The sequence below is a fragment of the Acinonyx jubatus genome, chromosome B3 (assembly GCF_027475565.1).
Source record: "Acinonyx jubatus isolate Ajub_Pintada_27869175 chromosome B3, VMU_Ajub_asm_v1.0, whole genome shotgun sequence".
Classification (NCBI taxonomy): Eukaryota; Metazoa; Chordata; class Mammalia; order Carnivora; family Felidae; genus Acinonyx; species Acinonyx jubatus.
In genome coordinates, this window is record NC_069386.1 from 30493328 (window position 1) to 30521290 (window position 27963).

At 42.0% G+C, this 27963-nt stretch overlaps 1 long non-coding RNA gene across 1 annotated transcript in view; it reads right to left on the minus strand.

Annotated features, from left to right (window-relative positions):
• Positions 1 to 12278: 12278 nt before the first annotated feature.
• The window catches only part of LOC128315898 (uncharacterized), a 43294-nt gene continuing 27609 nt past the window's right edge, over positions 12279 to 27963 (minus strand). Inside the window, exon 2 of the long non-coding RNA XR_008299035.1 lies at positions 12279 to 12677. This is a non-coding gene — a long non-coding RNA (uncharacterized LOC128315898). The remainder of the gene's footprint in view (positions 12678 to 27963) is intronic.

Consider the following 27963-nt stretch of genomic DNA (forward strand, 5'->3'; position numbering starts at 1 on the left):
GTTCCCTTTTCTCCATATCCTCACCAACACTCGCTATTTTTCGCCTTTTTGATTTTAGCCATCCTGACAGGTACGAGACGATAATCTCATTGTGATTTTGATTTGCATTTTCCTTATGATTAATGATGTTGAGCATCGTTTCATGTGCTTCTTGGTCATCTGGATGTCTTCTCTGGAAAAGTGTATTCTGAAAATTAGAAGACATTGATGAAAGAAATTGATGACAACACAAATAAATGGAAAGACATACCATGCTCACAAATTAGAAGAATCAGTATAGTTGAGATGTCCATGCAAAGCAATCTACAGATTCAGTGCAATTTCCATCAAAATACTAATGGAATTTCACAGAACTAGAACAAAGAATCCTAAAATTTGTATGGAACCATAAAAGACCCCAAATAGCCAAAGCAATATTGAGAAAGGAGAACAAATCTGGATGTATCATGTTCCCTGATTTCAAACTATATTATAAAGCTATATAAATCAAAACAATATGGTATTGACATGAAAACAAACATATAGATCAATGGAATAGAATAGAGAGCCTAGAGATAAACCCATACACGGTCAATTTATCTATGACAAAGGAGGCAAGAATATACTATGGGGAAAAGACAGTCTCTTCAAAAAAATGGTGTTGGGAAAACTGGACAGCTACATGCAAAAAAAAAATGAAACTGGACGACTTTCTTACACCATACATAAAAATAACTCAAAATAGATTAAAGACTAGATTGTAAGACTGGAAACCATAACATTCCTAGAAGAAACCATAGGCAGTGAGCACTCTGACATCAGTTTTGTTTTGTTTTTTTAATGTTCGATTTATTTTTGAGAGAGAGCTTGAGTGGGGAAGGGGCAGAGAGAGGAGGGAACAGAAGATCCAAAGCGGGCTCACTGGCGCTCTGTGCTGACAGCAGCATGCCCGATGTGGGGTTTGAACCCACAAACCATGAGATCATGACCTGAGCCGAGGTCAGACGCTCAGCCAACTGAGCCACCCAGGCGCCCCTCTCTGACATCAATTTTAACAATATTTTTTGGATCAGTCTCCAGATGGCAAGGGCAACAAGAGCTAAAATAAGCAAACGGAAGTATATCAAACTAAAAAGCTTTTGCACAGTAAAGGAAACCATTGACCAAATGAAAAGGCAATCTACTGAATGGGAGAAGATATTCGCAAATCATATATCTGATAAGGAGTGATGAAAAACATGAAAAACATACACAGTGTAATGGCAAGAAACCAAACAACCTGATTTAAAAATGGGCAGAGGACTTGATATTTTGGAGGTTCACATGGTGGCATTGAGGTGGTGGCTGGGTGAAAGGCTCACTCATATGCTCGTGATGGATGGTCAGAGAAGTTCACCTGTGCAGGCACAGGCCAGGGCTTCCTCACAGCATGGCAGCTGGGGCCCAAAAGCAAGAGTCTCAAAAAGAATCAGGCAGAAGCTGTATTGCCTTTTGTGACCCAGGAGCCAAAGTCATAGCAATGTTTCTGCTGTTGTCATAAGGCTGCCCAAGTGAGGGGGCAGGGCGTATAGGCTCCACCTCTCAATGGGACAAGTGTTGAAGTACATTGTAAGAAGGGTATAAAGGGGCGCCTGGGTCACTCAGTTGAGTGTCTGACTCTTGATTTCGGCTCAGGTCATGATCTCGCAGTTCGTGGGATTGAGCCCCGTGTTGGGCTCCTCACTGACAGTGTGGAGCCTATGTGGGATTCTCTCTCTCCCTCTCTTTCTGGCCCTCTTCCACTTGCACGCGCTCTCTTCCTCTCTCAAAATAAATAAACAACAACAACAAAATAAGAGTATAAGGACTGGGGTATATTGTGGGGACCACGTTGGAATTTGCAATGTGCCACAGAAGACCAAGGGAGCCAGCCCCGGGTGGGAGCCTCTGTAGGTACTCCTCCCACAGGCCTGCAAATTATAAGGCTGGTGGAAGTCTGGTGCCAGCCAGTTCCCTCGGATCTTGGCATCTACACCTGTGCAAAACCGTTCTGCTTAAACCAGAAGGCACCTAGTCAGGCACCAGTCTCCGAGCAATGACCTAGGGAATCCCACAGCATCAGCTAGTTTTTGGGCCTTGGAGGGGAGGGATGTTTGAATTAGTCCCAAGAGTTCTTTCTGACATAAGACTCACCAGTAAGCCCTGTCCTTTCCCCTCCAGGAGCCAAGGGAGAATCTGCCATATGGCCATGCAGCCTCCTATCCTGCAGAGGGCCCGGAGCGCTGGGTTCTAGACCCGATTCAGCCACTGTGCAATCTTGGGCAACTTGCCTCTCTTCTGGGCCTCACTCACTCTTACTCCGTGAACCAGGCGGGCAGGGCTGGAAGGCTGGCCCTAAAACCTCTCCCCACTGCTCCATACCCAGCCACAGTGACCACATGAGCTCACACAGGCCTTAGCATTCCTGTCACCTTCCCTAGGAGAACACATCACCCTTGTCTCCATGAAAGCAACCTGTGCTGGTTTGATGGCCACCATTCCCCCGAACAAGTGCCCACAATGGGAGACTCTCGATCCAGATGTCACAGCCTGGGGCAGTTCTGTAGGTCTCAGACCTATCCACAAGGGTTCTCCTAGGGACTGGGGCTGCCTCTCCCACACCTCTCTGCCTGTGGCCTCATTCTCAGAGGGAGCCCTGGGCCGCCGGAGAGGGCGGTACACGCCATCCAATCAGAGGCTGGCAGGAGGCAGTTTCAGTTGCTGTGGGGACGTGGGACCAGCCTGGAAGGAGGGAGGGTGCCTTGTGGGGGCTGTTCTCTCTACAGGGATGAGGGTCAAGGTCATGTTAATCTGAGGAAAATCAGGGCCTTAAGCAAGCTGGAGGCTACACTCCCATTCTGGGATCTTAGGAAGGAAAAAGTCCTCCCAGCAGGGAGGAGAGTTTGCCCTCGAGTCCTTAAAAGGAGAAAGCTGGAGGCAGCTGTGGCTGGTTGAGAGCGACTGGCAGGGAGGGAGGACCCATTGTCGTCCCCAACCTTAGACCAGAGCCCCCCCCCCCACGCCCCGCCTGGGGACTCCCAGACACCTAGGGGTGCTTCTGGGAGGGCAGAGCTGGTTTCTGTGCTCTGTGGGGAGTGGTGGCCAGTCCCGTGGGGGGACAGTTTGCAGCCACCAGGCCTGGGCGGTTAGAGAGAGGACTGGGGAGAAGATGTGGCTTAAGGAAGATGGTCGTGTCCCCATAGGTACCCCAAGAAGGCCCAGGCTGTAAGGGAGAACTCTCTTCTGCAGGAAGAGAGAGTTCTCCAAAGCCATGGCCTTACTCCTAGGATCTATCCAAGCCCCCAGTTTGTCTCTGCTCCCCCCTGGTTCCAGGAAGCTTTGGGACTGAAAAATTCATTTCAGTAAGATGTATAAGCTTCCTATTGGGCCAGCAAGGACTAGGTTCAGGAAAGACCAAAGTAACTTGGTGTGTGAAAAGGGGCTCACCTTGTTTGGGGCACCAAATAGTAATGGTCTGCCTAGGGTTGCCAAATTTAGCAAATAAAAATACAGGACTGCCACTGAATTTTGAATTATAATAAACATTGAATTTTTTTTTTTTTTTACAGGACCAGTGCTCTAACCCCTGAACTACGGAGCCTGAATAATTTTTTTTAGCATAAGTATGTCCCATGCAATATTTGGGATATCCTTATACTAAAAGAATGTATTTTTATCTGAAATTCCATTTTAACTGGGCAGTCTATATTTATCTGGCAGCCCTAGGCCTGTCCCACCAGGGTCCCCAGGAACCACTCATGAGGACCACCCCCTACTAAAGCATGGAGAGAGCCAGGACCCTGGCAATAGAAAGGAGTAGACTTCCTACGTGGTGCACTCCTGAATTCCTGGCAGGCCTCCCCCTCCCCAGCACCTGCCCCTACTGCCCTGCCTAGATTTTCAGATCTGACACCAGAGGTCCTTTGGCAGACTAGGCCCCAGGAAGACGTTTGGTTGTTTGCACCACATCCTACCTGACTTGGGCATCAGCCATTCACCAAGCACTGTGGCACCAGCCTTATTGCGAGAGTCAGGGGATATGAAGGTGGCACTAGGGCTTAAAGAAGGTTTGAGAGAAAATAGAGACGGACGGGAGGAAAGCAGCACCTGCCAGTACAGCCTGGGAATTCTGAGAATGGAAACCCCCTTAGCGGGGCTGCTGTTCTGACACTGGGTAAGGATCCACCGGGGGCTCTCAAGGCAAGATCATGCAGGCTTTGGATCTTATGCCAAGGCATTTATACTTTACCCTTGGTGCTGGGATCCATAGAGCAGTGCTTTAAAATTTATTTGTTGGAGATTCCGGAAGATGGCGGCGTAGGAGGACGCAGGGCTCACCGCGCGTCCTGCTGATCACTTAGATTCCACCTACACCTGCCTAAATAACCCAGAAAACCGCCAGAGGATTAGCAGAACGGAGTCGCAGGAGCCAAGCGCAGACGAGAGGCCCACGGAAGAGGGTAGGAAGGGCGGCAAGGCGGTGCGCGCTCCACGGACTGGCGGGAGGGAGCTGGGAGGGAGGGGCGGCTCGCCGGCCAAGCAGAACCCCCGAGTCTGGCTGGCAAAAGCGGAGGGGCCTGACGGACTGTGTTCCGACAGCAAGCGCGACTTAGCGTCTGGGAGGTCATAAGTTAACAGCTCTGCTCGGAAAGCAGGAAGGCTGGAGGACAAAGGGAGGGAGAGCTGCTGAGCCCCCGGACGACAGAGCTCAGTTTGGTGGGGAACAAAGGCGCTCGCCAGCGCCATCTCCCCCGCCCATCCCCCAGCCAAAATCCCAAAGAGAACCAGTTCCTGCCAGGGAACTTGCTCGCTCCACGCAAACACCCAACTTTGCGCTTCTGCGGAGCCAAACCTCCGGCAGCGGATCTGACTCCCTCCCGCTGCCACAGGGCCCCTCCTGAAGTGGACCACCTAAGGAGAAGCGAGCTAAGCCTGCCCCTCCTGCCCCCGTGCACCTTGCCGACCCACCCCAGCTAATACGCCAGATCCCCAGCATCACAAGCCTGGCAGTGTGCAAGTAGCCCAGACGGGCCATGCCACCCCACAGTGAATCCCGCCCCTAGGAGAGGGGAAGAGAAGGCACACACCAGTCTGACTGTGGCCCCAGCGGTGGGCTGGGGGCAGACATCAGGTCGGACTGCGGCCCCGCCCACCAACTCCAGTTATACACCACAGCACAGGGGAAGTGCCCTGCAGGTCCTCGCCACGCCAGGGACTATCCAAAATGACCAAGCGGAAGAATTCCCCTCAGAAGAATCTCCAGGAAATAACAACAGCTAATGAGCTGATCAAAAAGGATTTAAATAATATAACAGAAAGTGAATTTAGAATAATAGTCATAAAATTAATCTCTGGGCTTGAAAACAGTATAGAGGACAGCAGAGAATCTCTTGCTACAGAGATCAAGGGACTAAGGAACAGTCACGAGGAGCTGAAAAATGCTTTAAACGAAATGCAAAACAAAATGGAAACCACCACGGCTCGGATTGAAGAGGCAGAGGAGAGAATAGGTGAACTAGAAGATAAAGTTATGGAAAAAGAGGAAGCTGAGAAAAAGAGAGATAAAAAAATCCAGGAGTATGAGGGGAAAATTAGAGAACTAAGTGATACACTAAAAAGAAATAATATACGCATAATTGGTATCCCAGAGGAGGAAGAGAGAGGGAAAGGTGCTGAAGGGGTACTTGAAGAAATAATAGCTGAGAACTTCCCTGAACTGGGGAAGGAAAAAGGCATTGAAATCCAAGAGGCACAGAGAACTCCCTTCAGACGTAACTTGAATCGATCTTCTGCACGACATATCATAGTGAAACTGGCAAAATACAAGGATAAAGAGAAAATTCTGAAAGCCGCAAGGGGTAAACGTGCCCTCACATATAAAGGGAGACCTATAAGACTCGTGACTGATCTCTCTTTTGAAACTTGGCAGGCCAGAAAGAATTGGCACGAGATTTTCAGTGTGCTAGACAGAAAAAATATGCAGCCGAGAATCCTTTATCCAGCAAGTCTGTCATTTAGAATAGAAGGAGAGATAAAGGTCTTCCCAAACAAACAAAAACTGAAGGCATTTGTCACCACTAAACCAGCCTTACAAGAGATCCTAAGGGGGACCCTGTGAGACAAAGTACCAGAGACATCACTACAAGCATAAAACATACAGACAGCACAATGACTCTAAACCTGTATCTTTCTATAATAACACTGAATGTAAATGGATTAAATGTGCCAACCAAAAGACATAGGGTATCAGAATGGATAAAAAAACAAGACCCATCTATTTGCTGTCTACAAGAGACTCATTTTAGATCTGAGGATACCTTTAGATTGAGAGTGAGGGGATGGAGAACTATTTATCATGCTACTGGAAGCCAAAAGAAAGCTGGAGTAGCCATACTTATATCAGACAAACTAGACTTTAAATTAAAGGCTGTAACAAGAGATGAAGAAGGACATTATATAATAGTTACAGGGTCTATCCATCAGGAAGAGCTAACAATTATAAATGTCTATGCGCCGAATACCGGAGCCCCCAAATATATAAAACAATTACTCATAAACATAAGCAACCTTATTGAGAAGAATGTGGTAATTGCAGGGGACTTTAACACCCCACTTACAGAAATGGATAGATCATCTAGACACACGGTCAATAAAGAAACAAGGGCCCTGAATGAGACATTGGATCAGATGGACTTGACAGATATATTTAGAACTCTGCATCCCAAAGCAAGAGAATATACTTTCTTCTCGAGTGCACATGGAACATTCTCCAAGATAGATCATATACTGGGTCACAAAACAGCCCTTCATAAGTTTACAAGAATTGAAATTATACCATGCATACTTTCAGACCACAATGCTATGAAGCTTGAAATCAACCACAGAAAAAAGTCTGGAAAACCTCCAAAAGCATGGAGGTTAAAGAACACCCTACTAATGAATGAGTGGGTCAACCAGGCAATTAGAGAAGAAATTAAAAAATATATGGAAACAAACGAAAATGAAAATACAACAATCCAAACGCTTTGGGACGCAGCGAAGGCAGTCCTGAGAGGAAAATACATTGCAATCCAGGCCTATCTCAAGAAACAAGAAAAATCCCAAACACAAAATCTAACAGCACACCTAAAGGAAATAGAAGCAGAACAGCAAAGGCAGCCTAAACCCAGCAGAAGAAGAGAAATAATAAAGATCAGAGCAGAAATAAACAATATAGAATCTAAAAAAACTGTAGAGCAGATCAACGAAACCAAGAGTTGGTTTTTTGAAAAAATAAACAAAATCGACAACCCTCTAGCCAGGCTTCTCAAAAAGAAAAGGGAGATGACCCAAATAGATAAAATCATGAATGAAAATGGAATTATTACAACCAATCCCTCAGAGATACAAACAATTATCAGGGAATACTATGAAAAATTATATGCCAACAAATTGGACAACCTGGAAGAAATGGACAAATTCCTGAACACCCACACTCTTCCAAAACTCAATCAGGAGGAAATAGAAAGCTTGAACAGACCCATAACCAGCGAAGAAATTGAATCGGTTATCAAAAATCTCCCAACAAATAAGAGTCCAGGACCAGATGGCTTCCCAGGGGAGTTCTACCAGACGTTTAAAGCAGAGATAATACCTATCCTTCTCAAGCTATTCCAAGAAATAGAAAGGGAAGGAAAACTTCCAGACTCATTCTATGAAGCCAGTATTACTTGGATTCCTAAACCAGACAGAGACCCAGTAAAAAAAGAGAACTACAGGCCAATATCCCTGATGAATATGGATGCAAAAATTCTCAATAAGATACTAGCAAATCGAATTCAACAGCATATAAAAAGAATTATTCACCATGATCAAGTGGGATTCATTCCTGGGATGCAGGGCTGGTTCAACATTCACAAATCAATCAACGTGATACATCACATTAATAAAAGAAAAGATAAGAACCATATGATCCTGTCAACCGATGCAGAAAAAGCATTTGACCGAATTCAGCATCCTTTCTTAATAAAAACCCTCGAGAAAGTCGGGATAGAAGGAACATACTTAAAGATCATAAAAGCCATTTATGAAAAGCCCACAGCTAACATCATCCTCAACGGGGAAAAACTGAGAGCTTTTTCCCTGAGTTCAGGAACACGACACGGATGCCCACTCTCACCACTGTTGTTTAACATAGTGCTGGAAGTTCTAGCATCAGCAAGCAGACAACAAAAGGAAATCAAAGGCATCAAAATTGGCAAAGATGAAGTCAAGCTTTCGCTTTTTGCAGATGACATGATATTATACATGGAAAATCCGATAGACTCCACCAAAAGTCTGCTAGAACTGATACATGAATTCAGCAAAGTTGCAGGATACAAAATCAATGTAAAGAAATCAGTTGCATTCTTATACACTAACAATGAAGCAACAGAAAGACATATAAAGAAACTGATCCCATTCACAATTGCACCAAGAAGCATAAAATACCTAGGAATAAATCTAACCAAAGATGTAAAGGATCTGTATGCTGAAAACTATAGAAAGCTTATGAAGGTAATTGAAGAAGATTTAAAGAAATGGAAAGACATTCCCTGCTCATGGATTGGAAGAATATTGTCAAAATGTCAATACTACCCAAAGCTATCTACACATTCAATGCAATCCCAATCAAAATTGCACCAGCATTCTTCTCGAAACTAGAACAAGCAATCCTAAAATTCATATGGAACCACAAAAGGCCCCGAATAGCCAAAGGAATTTTGAAGAAAAAGACCAAAGCAGGAGGCATCACAATCCCAGACTTTAGCCTCTACTACAAAGCTGTAATCATCAAGACAGCATGGTATTGGCACAAAAACAGACACATAGACCAATGGAATAGAATAGAAACCCCAGAACTAGACCCACAAACGTATGGCCAACTCATCTTTGACAAAGCAGGAAAGAACATCCAATGGAAAAAAGACAGTCTCTTTAACAAATGGTGCTGGGAGAACTGGACAGCAACATGCAGAAGGTTGAAACTAGACCACTTTCTCACACCATTCACAAAAATAAACTCAAAATGGATAAAGGACCTGAATGTGAGACAGGAAACCATCAAAACCTTAGAGGAGAAAGCAGGAAAAGACCTCTCTGACCTCAGTCGTAGCAATCTCTTACTCGACACATCCCCAAAGGCAAGGGAATTAAAAGCAAAAGTGAATTACTGGGACCTTATGAAGATAAAAAGCTTCTGCACAGCAAAGGAAACAACCAACAAAACTAAAAGGCAACCAACGGAATGGGAAAAGATATTTGCAAATGACATATCGGACAAAGGGCTAGTATCCAAAATCTATAAAGAGCTCACCAAACTCCACACCCGAAAAACAAATAACCCAGTGAAGAAATGGGCAGAAAACATGAATAGACACTTCTCTAAAGAAAACATCCGGATGGCCAACAGGCACATGAAAAGATGTTCAGCGTCGCTCCTTATCAGGGAAATACAAATCAAAACCACACTCAGGTATCACCTCACGCCAGTCAGAGTGGCCAAAATGAACAAATCAGGAGACTATAGATGCTGGAGAGGATGTGGAGAAACGGGAACCCTCTTGCACTGTTGGTGGGAATGCAAATTGGTGCAGCCGCTCTGGAAAACAGTGTGGAGGTTCCTCAGAAAATTAAAAATAGACCTACCCTACGACCCAGCAATAGCACTGCTAGGAATTTATCCAAGGGATACAGGAGTACTGATGCATAGGGGCACTTGTACCCCAATGTTCATAGCAGCACTCTCAACAATAGCCAAATTATGGAAAGAGCCTAAATGTCCATCAACTGATGAATGGATAAAGAAATTGTGGTTTATATACACAATGGAATACTACGTGGCAATGAGAAAGGTTGAAATATGGCCTTTTGTAGCAACGTGGATGGAACTGGAGAGTGTGATGCTAAGTGAAATAAGCCATACAGAGAAAGACAGATACCATATGGTTTCACTCTTATATGGATCCTGAGAAACTTAACAGGAACCCATGGGGGAGGGGAAGGGGGGAAAAAAAAAAGAGGTTAGAGTGGGAGAGAGCCAAAGCATAAGAGACTGTTAAAAACTGAGAACAAACTGAGGGTTGATGGGGGGTGGGAGGGAGGGGAGGGTGGGTGATGGGTATTGAGGAGGGCACCTTTTGGGATGATCACTGGGTGTTGTATGGAAACCAATTTGACAATAAATTTCATATATTAAAAAATAAAATAAAATAAAATAAAATAAAATAAAATAAAATAAAATAAAATAACATAACATTTATTTGTTGATGGGGTGCCTGGGTGGCTCAGTCGGTTAAACGTCCATCTTTGGCTCCGGTCATGATCTCACAGTTTGTGAGTTCGAGCCCCGCACCAGGCTCTGTGCTGACAGCTCAGAGCCTGGAACCTGCTTCAGATTCTGTGTCTCATTCTCTCTCTGCCCGTCCCCCACGTGTGCTCTGTCTCTCTCTGTCTCTCAAAAATAAATAAAAATGTAAAAAAATCTTTTTCTAATTTATTTGTTGGTAAAGGTAAACAAATAAAGAATACAATACAGAAGGCAGTGCTCTCAAAGTGCGGTCCCTGGGCCCTGAGGGTCTCCAAGGTCCTTCCAGGAGATCCACGAGGTCAAGATTATTTTCAGACTAAAACTAAGACATTATTATTTTGCCCTTTGCACTGCGTTATCATTTGATCATTCAAAAGAGTGGCAGGTAAAACTGAGCACTGAATTATGGCAGTGGTACCTGAAGGGATCAGCATATACCACCCCCAAATAAGCCTCTTTAGCCTAAGGATTATTTGGACCGGAAGGTAATTGAAAATCAGCGGGTACAGGAAGAATTCTTTGTCCTGCCTTTGTCTGATTAAGGTAGGGCACCAATTTTTCTTTGTGGAAGTGTTTTCGCCCCACACCAGGAAGGGAAGAGCCACCCTCATCACTGGAGATGGAGCACGGACAACAAGCCGAGTCTGCATAGACAGACCTTCTTGAAATAAGCCTTATCTTTCATTAGTTCCCTCATAGAAGTCCTACCTACTTTCCCACATTCCATTGTCCCTTGAAGACCAGAGCTCCTTCCTTTGTTAGAATGGGATATAAACCCTCAAGTTCACCCACCTCTTTGAGTTTCACTGTTTGGTGAATGCTCCGTGCATGTAAATACTAATGAAAATTCCATGCCTTTCTCCTGTTAACCTGTCTTTTGTTGGTTTAATTCTCAGGCTCCCAAATTCTAAATTTAAGAGAAGAGAATTCTAAATTCTAAATTTTTTTTGTTCTCCCCAAAGCATCAGATTGTACTAGTAGTCATTGTATATCTTCATTGCCATGTATTTGCCATGAACATTAAGAAAAATGTTCATGGGGTGCCTGTCTGGCTCAATTGGTAGGGCACGCGGCTCTTGATTTAGGGGGTTGTGAGTTTGAGCCCCATGCTCAGTATAGAGATTACTTAATAAATAAAAGTAAAAACAAAACAACAAAAATTTTTTTTTAATTTTTTTAAACGTTTATTTATTTTTGAGACAGAGAGAGACAGAGTATGAACAGGGGAGGGGTAGAGAGAGAGGGAGACACAGAATCTGAAACAGGCTCCAGGCTCTGAGTGGTCAGCACAGAGCCCGACGCGGGGCTCGAACTCACGGACCGTGAGATCATGACCTGAGCCGAAGTCGGACGCTTAACCGACCGAGCCACCCAGGCGCCCCAACCAAACTTATTTTTTAATGTTGATTTATGAATGTTCTTGATGAAGCAGTAAAAGACATTAATTTTATTAACTCTCAATCTGTGAGTAGAATACATCTTTGTCTTAAAAAAAATTTTTTTTTAACGTTTATTTATTACTGAGAGACAGAGACAGACAGAGAATGAGCAGGGGAGGGGCAGAGAGAGGAGGAGACACAGAATCCAGAGCAGACTCCAGGCTCCGAGCTGTCAGCACAGAGCCTAAGGCGGGGCTCGCTGACGCGGGGGCTCGAGCTCACAAACCCCGAGATCATGACCTGAGCCGAAGTCAGAGGCTCAACCGACTGAGCCACCCAGGTGCCCCCATCTTTGTCTTTTTAATATTCTGTGCAAGAAAGGGGGAAAGTATATATACACACAGCACTTTTGCTGCTTACCAGAGAATGTTGTTCGTCTTAAGGAAAAGCATTTGTGTGATTCTCTGAGTTGCCAGCCAAACTGGCTTTTTTCATGGAATCCCAGTTTTACTTGAAAGAAAGGCTGACAAGCAGTGGGGACTCAGACTCTGATAACTGGCGGACATTTTCTCAAACATTGATTTGAAGTGAGGCTGTCACTCAAGAAACCACTGGCAGTATTTGTTGCTTATAAAGTTTGAGCTCCCAAGCAAAAGTGAGAATTTTGGAAAATTTGTATCAACCATCGTGAGTTTGACAGCTTCCCAGTTGTGATACTGCGATATAATAAGTAACGTGTGTTTGGTCTTCCTCCCTGTTCTGGGCACAGAGCTCCTAAAATCCTTGGAATTTCTGGAGAAACAGGTTGAGTGGAGGGTCTTTTGTTATTCACAATAGACTCCTTTCCTTGGTACCTGAGTTTATGCCATTAGGGTGACTCCTGGCGGATGGGGGCTGGTTGCCAGAGGAATCTGTCCTATGATCAGAGCTGGAACTTTTGGTACCATCGCCTTTCTCTGGGGAGGGGAGAGGACCTGGAGATTGAGTTAATCACCAATGGCAAATAATTAAATCAATCACACCTACAAAATGAGGCCTCCATGAGAGCCCTAACCAAAAGAGTTTAGAGAGCTTCTGGGTGAAAATATACATGAGCTGGGAGCTGGGACACCCCAACTCTATGGGGACAGAAGCTCTTGCACTCAGGGCCCTTCCAGATCTTGCCCTGGGTACCTCTTTATCTGCCTGTTCATCTCTTTACTGTATCCTTTATAATAAACCAATAAATGTAAGTAAGCATCTCCCTGAGTTTTGTGAGACATTATGGCAAATTATCGAAACTGGAAAGGGAGTTGTGGAACCCCAGATTTACAGCTGATTGGTTAGAAGCACAGGTGACAACCTGGCACGTGTGGCTGGGATCTACATTGGGACTCAGTCTGTGGGACTGAGCCCTTAACGGTGGGATCTGCTCTAAGGGCAAGTTGCTGGTGTCAGAACTGAATTGTAGGACGCCCAGTTGGTGTCCAGAGAATTGGTTGAGGTGGGGACCCCCCACATTTGGGGGTCAGAAGTGTGAGTAAGGAGGAAACAATACTTTTTTTCTTTTACTAGTACTTAAAGACTTTTCTGATGAGATTAGTAGTGATAATAGCAAATGTGATTTTTCAATATTGTACAATGCAATGTGTTAAAATTTGGAAGATCTGCATAAATTAGTCAATGTTTTCCAAATATCAAATGCATGTTGTTACAAAATTGTGCGTACGTAGAAAATTCATTCACATTGCAAGGTAGAATAATAGAACAATAGATTTTAATGTAACTGAGTATGAAAATGTCATTACTATGGTTTCAGATTCTACATTGCAACCAACCTTTAAGAAACTGCCACTCATTGGAGCACTGGGTGGCTCAGTTAGTTAAGCGTCTGACTTTGGCTCAAGCCGTGGTCTCACGGTTCGTGAGTTGCAGCCCCACATCAGGCTCTGTGCTGACAGCTCAGAGCCCGGATCCTGCTTCAGGATTCTGTGTCTCCCTCTCTCTCTGCCCACCCTCCCCCCGCCCCAATCATTCTCTCTCAAAAATAAATGATATTTAAAAAAAACTTTTAAATTAAAAAAAATAAGAAACTGCCACTTGCCGAATTTTGATGTGCTATCAAAGAATATACACAAAAGGCTATTAAAATACTCCTCCCTTTTCTAACTTTGTGACACTGAATTTTCTTCACATACCTTAAGTAAAACAATATATGCAACAGAATGCAGAAGCAGATATGAGAATCAAGCTGTTTTCTATTAAGCCAGACATTAAAGAGATTTTCAAAAATGCAAAACAAAGCCATTTTTCTCACTAAAATTTTTTGTTATGGAAAAAATAGTTACTTTTCACACACACAAAAATGTTCTTTACATCACCATATAATTGGCTTATTATAGTATTTATAAATGTATGTATAATTTTTTAAATGTCTTAATTTCTTTCTTTTAAAAAAATTTAATGTTTATTTATTTTTGAGCGAGGCAGAGACAGAGGGCAAGCAGGGGAGGTGTAGAAAGACAGGGAGACCCAGAATCTGAAGCAAGCTCCAGGCTCCAGCCTGTCAGCACAGAGCCCAGTGCAGGGCTGGAACTCACGAACTGTGAGACCATGACCTGAGCTGAAGTCAGACATTTAACTGAGCCACCCAGGCGCCCCTCATTTCTTTCTTTTTCTTCTTTTTAAAAATATTTATTTTGGGGAAAACGCAAGTGGGGGAGGGACAGAGAGAGGGACAGAGGATCTGAAGAGGCCTCTGCACTGATAGTCTGACAGCAGTGAGCCCAATGTGGGGCTCGAACTCAACAAACCGCAAGATCATGACCTGAGCCAAAGTTGGACGCTCAACCAACTGAGCTACCCAGGTGCCCATTAACTCTCATTTCTTTTTTTTTTTTTTTCAATATATGAAGTTTATTGTCAAATTGGTTTCCATGCAACACCCAGTGCTCATCCCAAAAGGTGCTCTCCTCAATGCCCATCACCCACCCTCACCTCCCTCCCACCCCCATCAACCCTCAGTTTGTTCTCAGTTTTTAAGAGTCTCTTATACTTTGGCTCTCTCCCACTCTAACCTCTTTTTTTTTTCCTTCCCCTCCCCCATGGGTTTCTGTTAAGTTTCTCAGGATCCACATAAGAGTGAAACCATATGGTATCTGTCTTTCTCTGTATGGCTTATTTCACTTAGCATCACACTCTCCAGTTCCATCCACGTTGCTACAAAAGGCCATATTTCAACCTTTCTCATTGCCACGTAGTATTCCATTGTGTATATAAACCACAATTTCTTTTATCCATTCATCAGTTGATGGACATTTAGGCTCTTTCCATAATTTGGCTATTGTTGAGAGTGCTGCTACAAACATTGGGGTACATGTGCCCCTCTGCATCAGCACTCCTGTATCCCTTGGGTAAATTCCTAGCAGTGCTACTTCTGGGTCATAGGGTAGGTCTATTTTTAATTTTTTGAGGAACCTCCACACTGCTTTCCAGAGCGGCTGCACCAATTTGCATTCCCACCAAGAGTGCAAGAGGGTTCCCGTTTCTCCACATCCTCTCCAGCATCTATAGTCTCCTGATTTGTTCATTTTGGCCACTCTGACTGGCGTGAGGTGATACCTGAGTGTGGTTTTGATTTGTATTTCCCTGATGAGGAGTGACGTTGTAGCTCTCATTTCTAATAGCCCTCATTAACAGAAGTGCTTTGGGGTCCTCAATGATTTTTAGCAGTATAAAGGAGTTCTGACACCAAAATTTTGAGAACCACTGCGAAATAGATTATGTGAAAAAGTCTTCATCTTATTCCTGAATCTCAGCCTCATTTGTTTCTCTCCAAAGGCAACTGCTGTGACCGACATCTTACCCATCCTCTTCTACATTCTGACTTTGTACCCCAAAGGTCCCCACTATTCTGCACCGGGTTCTGTTCAGTATGAAAAGACTGGGCCATAGGAAGCCGTCCATATCGGCACACATGCGGCTGCTGCCGTCTTTGTAATGGCTGCGTTGTTTGCCCACAATGTGAATGTGACGGAGCCTAGTAAGCCATTCCCCTGTTGCTGCACATTTGGGTTTTTCCTAATTTTTTAAAACTAATTTAAACAATGATGCAATGAACATCCTTGGAAATATTTTAAGCAGGTCAGCGATATGATCAGATTTGCTTGTTAAAAAAAGATCATCCTGACATCCCGAAGGGGTAAACCGCTGAAGAATGAACAAGCTCGGTGGATGCACGTCAATGTCAATTTCCTGCTGGTGAGTAGGATCCTATTGCAAGATGTTATCATTGGGGAAAACTGGGGGGTGGCAACCAAGTGAAGGGGATCTCTCTAGTATTCCTTCTAACTGCAGGTGAACCTGACAATGATCTCAAAATAAAGAGTTTAATTAAAAAATACTGACACCACTAGGAGGGCTGCTGTCAAAAACAACAGGAAATAGCAAGTGTTGGTGAGGATGTAAAGAAATTGGGACTTTTGTGCATTGTTGGTAGGAACATAAAATGGTATACAGCCTCTGTGGGAAACAGTATAGAAGTTCCTTAAGAAAATTAAGGCCAGAATTACCATATGATCCAGCACTTCCATTTCTGCATATATACCCAAAAGAATTCAAAGCATGATCTCAAAGAGACATTTAGACTTTCTTTCCTTCTTCCTTCCTTCCTTCTTTTTTTTTTAAGTAGGCTCCACCCCCAACATTGGGCTCAAACTCACCGCCCTGAGATCAAGAGCCACATGGTTTACCGACTGAGCCAGCTGAGAGCCCCTCAAAGAGATATTTGTACACCCATGTTCATAGCAGAACTGTGCGCAATGGCTAAAACAAGGATGTGACCGAAGTGTCCATCAATGGATGAATGGAGAAACAAAATGAGGTGTATACAATGAAATATTCGGCCTTCAAAATTCTGCAGCAGGCAGTGACCTTGAGGACATTAAGCTAAGTGAGATAAGCCAATCACAAGAAGATAAATATTATGTGATTCCACTTATATGAGCTTTCCAGAGGAGTCAAATTAATAGAAACAGAAAGTAGAATGGTGGTTGCCAGGGGCCGGGTAGGGAGTTGTTTAATGGCTGTAGAGTTTCAGTTTTGCAAAATCAAAAAATTCTGCAGATTGGTTGCACAACAATGCAAGTAGACTTAACACCACTGACCTATCCACTTAGAAATGGTTAAGATGGTCAATTTATGTTATGTCTTTTTTATTACAATTATTAAAAAAAAATTTTAATGCTTATTTACTTTTGAGAGAGAGAGAGAGAGAGACAGAGTGTGAGTGGGAGAGGGGAAGAGAGAGAGGGAGACACAGAATCTAAAGCAGGCTCCAGGCTCTAAACTGTCAGCACAGAGCCTGACACAGGGCTCGAACCCACAAACAGCGAGATCGTGACCTGAGCCAAAGTCAGAAGCTCAACTGACTGAGCCACCCAGACCACCTTACAATTAGGGCTAGTGAAAAAAAAGTTACTCTTGCAGCAGCAAGGTTTGGAAGGGCCAGACTAGAGGCAAGAAGATCTCCTAGCAGAATGTTCTTATTGTGCAATGCTGGGGCTTCAACCAAGTCAGTGAGTGGCATGGAACTAAAGGGGCTATGAGAGATTGGGTTATTGGTCCAGAACGTTGCTCCACTGTAATAGAATTTGGTCTTCGTGGGCAAGGAATATTTTCCCATCTTTGGACTTCGTGTTTGGCCATGTGACTTGCTTTGGCCAAGAGGAAGTTTGTGAATCTGATAAGAGAAGCTTTGAAATGTGCTTGCTCAGTAGGACATGGCCTCCCAAGCTGCAGTTATCTGCCCTGATAAGAACATACCCTAGATAGCGCTTCTTTTTCAATCTGGGTCCTGGAATGAGTCTCCAAGAACAGACCATTTGCCCTGGATAGCCACTGGTGCAAGGAGAATGAGAGCCATGTTAAACACACCTGAACTGAACCTGTAATTTGGAGCCTGAAGCTAGATCAGTCAAGGGATGGCTGACCTACAGACCCACAAGCATGACAATATATAATTATTGCTTTAAGCTTCAGCATTGTTGTGTTTGTTTTTGTTATGGCACAAATAATCATTTTATTTATTTGTTTATTACAAATAATCATTTTATAACGACATTTAGCAGGCTTTTATAACCTCAGCCATCATTTGGCTAATAGCAAATTTTACCATCCAGCAACATTCAACTCCAAATACAGAAGGCTTTCCAAAGGCAGTCAGGAGAGGGCTGAGATGGTTTAAATCCATGTACATTCATGTACTGACTGCTGGTGAAAGCAGAGTAAAGAATCCCAGAAGACTGTTTCCTAGATGGGAGGGAGTATACTAAGTATACTATACGAAGACCTTAGCTGTAGCTCAGTCAGGACAGTGGTATAAACTCTGTAGGAGAACATGATCAGCTCTTAGCACAACCTTTCTGGAGTGGCTGGAGTCTGGAGATTGAAATGAATATATTTTTTATTGGTTGGGATTATTTGAATGCTACTGGGAATAAGCATTGTCCTGTGATGATGAATCACTGGCCCTTGCAGGATGGAAGGGGCCCAGAGCTGTTAACTTGCCACCGAGGAAGCAGCTGGTCTTTTTGAGGAATGGTGTTAGTTGGGGGCCTTGGTGGTCATCTGTGTTGCTGGCAGGTTGGACGTTCTGTAGCAACAGTAGCTAAGTCACCCTTTACTGGGAGCACTTATTTTTTGTTGGGCCCAAGCGTAGCCTCCTTCCCTCTGACTGTGGCTACTTCCCTCATGTGTCCATTATGCCAGCATCAGAGTGGTCAATGACTGAAGCTGGCTGATGTCAGATGATGAAGTCATCTTGGTAGTTTAGTGCCTCTTCAAAGGTGGACACACTTCTGAGTTTTGGGGGGCCGTTTGTTACACAGCCACATTGTAGCTATAACAAACTAATCAGAAGAATTAAAAAACTTACTGTGGGAAATCTCAGACATATGCAAAAATAGTTTGTTTTTGTATATATAGTATATATAATATATATGTATATATATGTGTGTGTATATATATATATATATATATATATATATAGTATTGTATATACTACACATATATATAGTATAATAAATCTCTGGGCACCCCTGTGTCATATGGCCAATCTCAATCCAATCCAGTCCTCCCACACCCTTGGATTATCTGAAGCAAGCTCAAGACATATCATTTCGTCTGTAAATATTTCGGTATGTAGTTCCAAAAGATAAGGAATTAAAAAATACTACATTATCATGCAAAAGATTAATAATGATTCTTTAATAGAAACAGCTATATAGTTTATATTTCTTCTATTATAACTTTCTTTCTCTCATTTTCCTATTTAAAATCTTTTTTTCATTTTTATTTATTTTGAGAGAGAGAGAGCGCACACGTGAGTCTGCACGTGAGCCAGGGAAGAGCAGGGAGAGAGGGAGAGAAGGAGAGAGAGAATCCCAAGCAGTCTCCACACTGTCAGCACAAAGCCCCACAAACCATGAGATCATGACCTAAGCCTAAATCAAGAGTCAGATAGATGCTTTAACCGACTGAGCCACCCAGGAGTCCCTGAGTTACTTTGTTTTTAAGGTTCACACTTTTTACCTTGACTACATCAACCTGAAAAGAGTGAAATGCTTCCTGGTTGGGCCCCAGACTAGGGTGAGGGGGCAGCTGGCTCTAGTTGTGTACCCATTCCCTGGGCCTGGATTTCCTACCCCCTTCCACAGAACTCCAGCAGGGACAGTCACCAGTCTACAAGAAAGAAGGGTTCATGATTTGCCTGGAATTGGGAGTTGCTAGCATCGGCCTTCAAAGGCCTGTTGGGGCCCTTGCAGTTTTCTTGGGTAGGTAGGAAAGCTCCGTGTGTCTACTGGCTCAAACTCAAACTCAGCTTCCTGCTCCTAGTCAGCTGCCCAGGGACCCTGGAACTTAAGCACTCTTCTGGGCTGATTGTATGTTTTGAGAAAAGTACTGTGGAAAGAAGGGAAGGCTTTTCTGAAGAAAGGCAGACTTGGTAGAGAAAGTGGGGAAACTCTGGACTAAATTCTGGCTCAGCAGCTGGTACACTATATGGTCTTGGGCAATCTCTGTAGGCCTCAGTTTCCTCATCTATTAAATGGGAACCAAAGTGACTGTCCTAATATGGTTGTACGGATTCACTGAGATAATGCTTATAAAGCACTCAGCACATGACAGCTAGGAGCCTGGAGCCTGCTTCGGATTCTGTGTCTCCCTCTCTCTCTGCCCCTCCCCCGCTCATGCTCTGTCTCTCTCTCTCTCTCTCTGTCAAAACTAAATAAACATTAAAAAAATTATTTCAATAAAGCACTCAGCACAGTGTCTAGCACATTATAAGGATTAAAAAAGTGGTAGCGTTAGCTCTTACTATTATCGACTGGCCTGTTTTCCAAAATAGGGCATAAAAGGTAGATTCTGGGAACTCCAGAAAAGGATGCTTAATTTCGACAACTTCCTTGATTTGACACTTTTAGAAGAAATCTTAAAGTACATATTAAGCATTTTGGACCATGACATTTACTTCTGTATCTGGCAATATGCAGGCTAGATGAGTAGTGAAATCTTTCCCTTAAAATGCTGAATGTAAAAACTGTGTATTTTTTTAAATTCTGTTTTAATGTTTAGTTTTTATTTTTGAGAGAGAGAGAGAGAGACAGAGCGTGAGCAGGGAAGGGGCAGAGAGAGAGGGAGACACAGAATCTGAAGGAGGTTCCAGGCTCTGAGCCTTCCGCACAGACCCCAATTCGGGGCTCAAACTCCCTAACCATGAGATCATGACCTGAGCTGAAGTCCGACCTCTAGCCAACTGAACGACCCAGGTGCCCCTAAAAACTGTGTATTTAAAGCACAGAGAAGCTCTGAGTCTATTGGAGTCCACAGGGTAGGGTCCCCTTGGGAATCTCTTGGACCTCCACACATGTACATCTGGAGAAGTTAATGCCTATAGGGCCACTCTTGATCACTGGGTGACAGAAACAACAAACGTTTCTCCCTCCAGCCGCTATTTCACAAGGCTCCTCAGAAGGTTCTGTGAGAATCAAGAAATATCAGAGGTCCCCTTGATAAGGTGACCTTGTACTGGCTTCTCTTCTTTCTTTCTTCCACTCTCCCCATCCCTCACTCCTGTTCCCTGGAATCACTTCCTAAATTAAGTACATGCAAGCCTCTGTCTGAAGCTCCGGTTTTAGGAGAACCAAAACAAAGCAGGACAGAGAAGAAAAAGCCTTAGGTCTGTGCCTAAAAGAGGTCATCAAGGACCCCATCAAGGATCCCAAATTTGGGGCTTTCTCAAAAGTCAGTGCTCTAGGGAAGAAACGGGGGTAAATAGTTCACCCACAGAAGGCTTTCCTATGTCACTCAGCTCTGGGTGGAGTAGGAACACAGGGAATAAAAGAAGTCTGTGAGGATTCCTGACACAAGCTAACACTCATGCAGAGGGAAGCCCCAAATCATCTTTCTTATGTGACTAGATAAAACCCAAGACCAAAACTTACTTAAAAGTAGTTCTGAGTTGGGGCACCTGGGTAGCTCAGTTGGTTGAGTGCCCGACTTTTGACTTCGGCTCAGGTTATGATCTTGCAGTTCGTCAGTTTGAGCCCCACAGAGGGCTCTGTGCTGGCAGTGCAGACCCTGCTTGGGATTCTGTCTCCCTCTCTCCCCTTCCCCCACTTGCTCTCTATCTCTCTCTCAAAATAAATAAAAACAAACTTAAAAAAAAAAAAGTAGTTCTGAGTTGGAAGTACCCCTAGGTGACTGGCAGAAGCAAACAAAGTCCTCTCTGGAGTAACAGGTTTTATTTATTTATTTATTTTTGAGAGAGAGAGAGAGAGAGAGAGAGCACGCACGCAAGTTGGGGAGGGGCAGAGAGAGAGAGGGACAGAGGATACGAAGCAGGCTCCACGCCCAGTGCAGGGCTTGAACTCACGAACCCATGAGATCATGACCTGAGTCAAAGTCCGAGGCTCAAAAGACTGAGACACCCACGTGCCCCTGCAATAACGGATTTTAAACACAAATCTCAAAGAATTCCAAGGAACATTAAGCTCAAAATAAAAAATCAATAAACTCATGAGGAAACAAACCACAAGGATCATGAATTAGCAGAAACAACACATACCATGGTGAAATCTACAAATACTTCATAAAATGGAATAAGAAACAAAGTAGAAAAAAGTGCTTGACTATTTTTAAAGAAGTTTTAAAAAATATTGAAAATATGATGACAGAATAATATACTAACAAAATTATCTAGACATATTTGAATATGAACCAGATAAAACTTCAAGAAATGAAAACTATAATAATTCAAATAAAAAACCTCAAAGGACAAGATCAAAAGCAGAGTAGACAAAGTCAAAGAGAGAATTACTAAACTGAAATATAAAGCCTAAAAATTACCAAGAATTCAGTAATGAATGATAAAAATGTGAAATATGAAAAAGAAGTTAAGAGGAATAGAAGAGATTCAACATTTATTCCTGATAAAAACATCTCAGCAAACTAAGAATTAAAGGGAATTGCCTCAACTCCATGAAAGACATCCACTAAAAACCTACATCTGCTTATATTTTAAGGTGAAACATTGAATGCTTCTCTCTCTAAGTTCAAGAACAAGCAAAGATGTACACTCTTACCACTCCTGTTGCATTTTTTTTTAACGTTTATTTATTTTTGAGAGAGCTCGTGTGCATGCACAAGTCGGGGGGTGGGGGTGGGCAGAGAGAGAATCCCAAGCAGGCTCTGCACTCAGAGCAGAGCCCAACATGGGGCACAATCTCACCAACTGTGAGCTTAATCAAGAGTCGGGCACTGAACCTACTGAGCCGCCCAGGCACCCCCTCCTGCTGAACATTTAAATGGATGTGCTAACCAGTGTAATAATAATTCAAGGAAAAAAAATAAAAGGCATATAGACTGGAAAGGCAGAAGTAAACCATCTCTGTTAACAAAGAACATAATTGTCTATGTAGAAAATCACAAAGATCTACAAAAAACTACTCTAATAAATGAGTTTAGCAAAGTTACAGGATACAAAGTCTACACAGAAAAATCAATTGTATTCTATACATTTGCAATGAAAAATTCTAATGGAAATTTAAAAAATAGTATCATTACAATAGCATAAAAAGCACAAAATACTTGGTACAAAATCACAAAACATATGCAAGCTTGGTATTCTGAAAACAACAAAATAAGAGAAACTAAAGGAGATCTAAATAAGTATTTAAGGATTGGAACAATCAGTATTGTTAAGGGGCCAATCCTTCCCAACTTGATTTATAGATTTAATGCAATCCCAATCAAAACCCCATTAGGTTTTTTCATAGAAATCAACAAGGGGATTTAAAAATATTTATGGAAATACAAAGGAACTTGAATATCCAAAAAAACAACATTGACAAAAAAACCCCTACTTTATTTTCAAGATTTACTATAAAGCTACAATATTCAAGACAGTGTAGCACCGACACAAGGATACACACATATGTCCATGAAACTGTTAAAGTAATTATACAAGAGGGCAATTAGACTGAGGAGGCTCTAACGCCCTGGCATCCTACGTAAGCAAACTGAACCCAATCCAGAGTAAACCCTGTAAACGCGTCATGGTTAAGAAGTCAAAACTTAAGAACAACCAATTACAAATAGCCAACTAGACTTTCCCAAATAAGGCAACTACTTAAGCTATAGTGAATCAAACGATTTCCTTGCTTTGCTTCCACATCTGCTCTATAAAAGCCTTTCCCCAAAGCTCCTGCAGGTGAAATGCCCCTAGTGGCTTTTGTTTCCTACAGTCTCTTACATGTGCTTTCAGAAAGGGGATAAATAATGTGTCCACTCTGTTCCTTCATTTAGAAAAAGCTAAATGGAGTCTTATTCCTGGTGGTCAAATTTCAGTGTTCATATTTCCTCCCTTCTACAAGTAAATGCATTTATATAATGTGTCCTAAATGCTTTTCTGTATAATGAATAGATCATCGTTTTTATTTTTATTTTATTTTATTTTTTTAAATGCTTATTTATTTTTGAGAGTGAGAGAGAGTGAGCAGGAGAGGGGCAAAAAAGTGAGGGAGACAGATAATCTGAAGCAGGCTCTGCACACTGTCAGCACAAAGCCCGGTGTGGGGCTCTAACCCATGAACTGTGACATCATGACCTGACCTGAAGTCAACTGACTGAGCCACCCAGGTGCCCCAGATCATTGTTTTTAATGTTAACAACCATTGTTCGTTCTTTAATTAAAATTTTTTCAACTAAAAAAAAATCGATTTTCTGCTCAAATAAACTTTTTTGTTGCTCAAATAAACTCTTTCAAAATTTAATGTACTTTAGTTTATCTTTCAACAGATCAGAATTGAGAATCCAGAGTTATACTCATACATGTACGGTCAACTGAATTTTGACAAAGGTGTTAAGTCTATTCAATGGACAAACAATATTCTTCTCAACAAATTGTGCTGGGACAACTGGAACATTCATTTAAAAAAAAAAGAAGAACCTCAACTTATTAAAAAATTAGGTTTAAAGTGGACCAAAGACAGAAATATAAAACCTAAAACTATGAATTTTCTAAAAGTACACATAGTAGAAAAATCTTTGTGACCTTGGGTCAGGCAAAACTTTCTTAGCTATTATACCAAAAGCACAATCTATAAAGAAAAAAATATCAGTAAACTGTATTTCATAAAAATTTTAAGGTTTTCCTCTTTAAAACACACTGTTAAGTAGATAAAAGGACAAGTCACAGCCTGGAAGAAAATATTTGCAATACACATATCTGATAAAGGACGAGTATCCAGAATGCATAAAGAATTCTCAAAAGTCAATAACAGGAAGGGGGCCTTCTGGCTGAGGAGACATGAAGAGGTTGGCAAATAGTCTTCCCCGGAAACAAATATAAAACTGGACACATTTTCCAAAAAAGAAAAAAACAAAAGAAACAAACAAACAACCTTTAGAGGGTTCTAGCAATTAACCAAAGGCAAACCACAGGGTTCTGAGAAGCATTTATTCATGAAAAAATGTTAGAACTTTGAAAAAAAACAACGGAATTTTGCAGTTTTCCTGCCTACCCCCTCCCCACCCCCTGCCCCCAGCTCAGTCATTAAGAATGATAGTGTTACCAGAGTAAGGAAAATGATGAAAACCAGACGTATATCCACAAGAGGGGATGTATTTGAATTGAAGCAAGTAAAAACTGAAGCCGGCAGCGTTGTTAGTAAACGTAGGAAACAAGTGGGAAAAATCTGCAGTTTTGCTAGCCTGCTTGGGGTGAGCAACCAACCCCTGAGAAATTCAGTGGGAGATCCTTGATATCAGAGAGCCTTACAAGGACTAGACTCCATAGATGCCTGGCTGACTGAGAAAGTATATATATTCACAAAGGAGATCTATGAGAGCTCTCGTGAAAAGTAAAAGTAGACGCAGTCTTGAGAACTGGATGAACCATGAATAAATTCCACAACCCATACACAGATCAGTCGGCAAAGGGTGAAACCTTATAGATTCAAGGTATTTGAGCACATCCCCTGCCCAAATTCTTGGCAGATCACTAAGCTATGCAGATGCAGGGCAATCACTAGGAAGCTGGGATAAGCATGAAAATAAGAAAGAAAGGTGAGAAAAACACCCTAAACAGAGATGCCAGTGGAAGTACACCACAGGGGAGACAATCTGCAGTTTAAGTCCAGGCAAATTACAAACAAAAGCAAAAACAAAACATTCTTGGGAAAAATGAAATTATAACCCAGAGTTTCTCGATATTATTATTAATAAAAAATTATGAGACACACAAAGGAATAAGGAAGTATAATCCACACTCAGGGAAAAAAAGGTCAACAGGAACAGACTGATTGGGTATGGATGTTGGATTTATCAGACAAAATTTCAAAGGTGCTTTTATAAAGATATTCAAAGAGTTAAGGAAAATATGATGACGAGAATCCAACAAACAGAAATTCTCAATAGAAAAATAGAAACTTTAAGAGCTGAAAAGTAAGAGTTAAACGCCTGAAAAGAAAAATTCACTATAAAGACCGAGCTGCAGAGCTGAGTTAGCGTAAGAAATAGTGGACTTGCAAACAGATAAGAAGAAATGATCCAATCTGAAGACCAGAAAAAAAGAAAGATTGAAGAAAATGGAAACTCTGTACCCATCAAATATTAACGCCTCATCCTCCCACAACCAGCCCTAGCAATCACCATTCCACTTTTTGTCTCTATAAATTTAACTACTCTAGGAAACTCATATAAGTGGCATCAGATGCTATTTGTCCTTTTGTGACTGTCTTCATTTAATTTCTTTTAGAGGAATAAAACTATACACAACAAAAATTATAACATTGTATTGTTAAGTTTGTAACATATATAAATGTATATATGTATATAACATAGGTAAATGGGTGTGTGTATATATATATATATATATATATAGTCACCAAAGACGGGAGAAGAAATGGAGTTGTATTAGAGGAAAGTTGCTATATTTTACCAGAATTAAGTCAATATAAAAGTGGACAGTGATAAATTAGGATTTTAACCATTTACCAACTACTAAGAAAATAACTTTAAAAATACGATTTCAGGATGCCTAGGTGGCTCAGTTGGTTAAGCGTCTCACTTTGACTCAGGTCATGATCTCGCAGTTCGTGAGTTTGAGCCCCATGTCAGGCTCTGTGCTGACAGCTCAGAGCCTGGAGCCTGCTTTGGATTCTGTGGCTCCCTCTCTCTTTCTCTGCCCCTCCCCCGCTCATGCTCTGTCTCTCTCTCTCTCTCAAAAATAAATGTTTTTTAGAAATTAAAATATTTAACACAGATGAAGGCAATGAAGGAAGAACAGAACAACAACAACAAAGACATGAGATATGAGAAAATAACAGAATGGATTGATGTAAATCAAATCATATCAATACTTACATTAAATGTGAATGCTGTAAACACTTCAAAGAAAAGATAGAGATTGTCAGAATGGATCCAACTATATGCTGTCTCTAGGGGTCACATTTTTATTAAAAAAATTTTTTTTGAATATTTATTTTTGAGAGAGAGAGAGAGCGAGAGAGAGAGAGAGCACAAGCGGGGGAGGGGCAGAGAGAGAGGGAAACAGAATCTGAAGCAGGCTCCGAGCTGTCAGCACAGAGCCCAACTCGGGGCTCGAACCCAGGAGCCCTGAGACCATGACCTCAGCTGAAGTTGCTCGCTCAACCGACTGAGCCACCCAGGCGCCCCTAGGGGGCACATTTTTAATTCAAAGACATAAATAGCTTGAAAGTAAAAAGGACGAAAGATTAAACATCATGTAAACAATAACACAAAAGAGTGGGACAAAATTAGACTTTAAGACAAGAAACAATACTATAGACAGGGAGATACTCTATAATGATAAAAGAATCACTACATTAGGAAGATAAAACAATTATAAATACATAAATATTCACATAATAACAGGGTCCCAACATTTAGGAAGCAAAAACTGAAAAAACTGAAAGGAGAAATGGACAATTCAACAATTGTGCCTCTTCAGGAACTGGTAGAACATATAATCAGAAAATATTAAGGATGTAGAAGACGAGCAATACCATCAAACAACTTCATCTAACTTTTATAGAAAACTCAAACCAATAACAGTGGATCAGCACATTATTTTCAAGCAAACATGTAACATTCTGTAGGACAGACAATATACTAAGTAATAAAATAAGACTCAGTAAATTTTTTAAAAATTGAGATCATACGAAGCATTTTCTCCATATGCAATAGAATCAAATTAGAAATCAAAAAGAGAAGAAAATTGTGAAATCTCCAGGTTTTGGAAATTAAACCAGGCATTTAATAACCCATGAGTCAAAAAAGAAAACAAAATGCAAATTAAAGGATAAGTTGAACTGAAAGAAAATTCAAGCACAGCACATCAATATGTATGGGATGTCATTAAAGCAATGCTTAGAGGAGCACCTGGATGGCTCAGTCAGTTAAGTGTCTGACTTCAGCTCAGATCATGATCTCACGGTTTGTGAGTTTGAGCCCTGCATCAGGCTTTGTTATGACAGCTCGGAGCCTGGAGCCTGCTTCGGATCCTGTGTCTCCCTCTCTCTCTGCCCCTCCCCTGCTCCTGCTCTGTCTCACGCTATCTCTCAAAAATAAATAAATATAAAAAAATAAATTAAATAAATAAAACATTTATTAAATAAATAAAAACATTAGAAATAACAAAATTCAGCAAGTTTACAGGGTTTGAGATCAATATACAAATATTAACTACATACAGTAGCAATG